Source organism: Sinocyclocheilus anshuiensis, unplaced genomic scaffold (assembly GCF_001515605.1).
Source record: "Sinocyclocheilus anshuiensis isolate Anshui unplaced genomic scaffold, SAMN03320099.WGS_v1.1 scaffold283, whole genome shotgun sequence".
Classification (NCBI taxonomy): Eukaryota; Metazoa; Chordata; class Actinopteri; order Cypriniformes; family Cyprinidae; genus Sinocyclocheilus; species Sinocyclocheilus anshuiensis.
Window position 1 is genome coordinate 86,376 of NW_015549605.1, and position 1,910 is coordinate 88,285.

Here is a 1,910-nt window from a genome sequence, read left to right on the forward strand (position 1 = left end):
CCCAGCCCGCCATCTTTTTTGGGAACGAGGAAGTAGCGGCTGTAAAAGCCTGACTCACTGTTCGCTGGAGGTACTATTTCTATAGCACCTTTTGCAAGCAGTGTTTGGACTTCGTGTTGGCGAACGTGTTCGTTGTCCTGAACCGAAGTGTGAATAATACCTCTGAAACAATGTGGCCTGCGAGCAAACTGAAGCGAGTAGCCTCGTTGAATTGTTTTTTGAATTGTTTTTTGACCCAGCTTGATACGGGCCTGGGCTATGGCTGCCCAGGCCTTGAACCGGGATGCAAGTGGATCTAATTGCAAGTGGGTCTTGGTCAGTTCTTTGTGAACTGCAGGCAAGAACGGGGCGGGCCGCTGGTGGGAAGACAGTTGACGGTGTCACGGCAGGAACCCCTCATCTAGGCCATGGGCGGGCTCATCTGGAGCCGACTACTCGAGACCCAGATCCTCCACCGCCATGGAGAGAACACGGATCAGCTCAGTGTCCGGTTTCGGCTGCGATGGTTGGGAAGAAGGGAAGGCTTCTTGCCGGAAGTGCACCATTCTTCAGCGTCTGATGCCATCAAGGACATCGAGTCATCGACGGCAATCTCTACCTCTGAGGCACCAAAGGAAACCAAGCCGCTCGCTGCAAAGGAGGGGCGCGACGAGGCGGAGCGGGGAGTGGGGGGCAAGCGGGTGCTGGGCCGACGTGACACCGCTCACACCCGTTGAGAGAGAGCCGCTGTTTCTTTCTCTTAGGAGAGAAAGGAAATTGGAGAGCAGAGCCGGAAGTACTGCCTTCAGTGAAGAAGGCAATACGCAAGCGAAGACTGGACAAACCAGGCAGGTGACACACTCGCTGTGCCTGTCTGATTTGTGCAAGGGCTCCTTGCACGAGTCGCACTCGCGGCGTGACATTTGCAACAACGCGCGCTGGAAATTTGCTCTAATTTGCTCTTTTAGAAAGCGCCGGATGGCCACAGGGGAGACTTGTCCTCTGCCGGGGGCTCTTCGATGGCGGCGAGCGGGTTGAGCTTCTTTCCTTCTTCTTTCGTTAGCTTCTTGCAGAGTCAGCGAAGAGATGATCCTCATCACTGAAGGAGAAGATTCTGATGAAATGGCGCTGCGAGTCGACTTATATACACGTTCGAAAGGGAACATTTAAGAGATACATGTTTTCGGTTTCATAATAACAAATAGCATCTTTGAATACAAGACTGTGAATCACATTTGTAGGGCTAAAAATGTAACAACTTAAATCACCCCAAAATGTATTGGTTATTCTACAAACAAACAAACAAACAATAAATAAATAAATGCATAAATGGGCAGCTGTTTCTTCCACAAGACCACTGTTATGAAGCGAATTGAGACGAGAGGCGTGCGGATCCATATGCAAAGCTTTTATTAAAAGACGTGGTTACAAACAGGCAAGGATCAGACAATGGCGGACAGGTATATTGGGGCAAGACAAAGGAGTAGTCCAGTAAACAGGCGTGGTCAATCTCTGGTGAACAATGTCCAAAGAGGGTAATCCAAAGGGGTAATCTGAAACACAGGCGATGGTCCAGGCAAGGAGCAAGCAGAGTCCAAACGACAAGACAAGAGAGAAATCTAAGACAGGCAGGTGATCAGGAAACAGGCAATCAGACAAAAACAAGACGAGACTAGACTTGATTAGAACTAGGAACTAGAAACTAGGACGGGGAACTGGCTCCGTAAATAGCTATCGGCTATACAACGACAAGCGCTAACAATACTCAGCTTTGAATGGTGAATGGTTTGAGACTGATTTTTATAGTGTGTGTAATTGGCTACAGGTGAAAACGCATTCTTATTTATTTTACAAAAGTGATTCAATCAAGGACAGTAAGTTATTTTCTTTCTGATGTTTGATTTACATTATTGACACAAATGGTAACAGCA

At 48.2% G+C, this 1,910-nt stretch overlaps 1 pseudogene; it reads left to right on the forward strand.

Annotated features, from left to right (window-relative positions):
• Positions 1–1,910, forward strand: part of LOC107658710 (scavenger receptor cysteine-rich type 1 protein M130-like) — a 29,375-nt pseudogene that overhangs the window by 14,595 nt on the left and 12,870 nt on the right.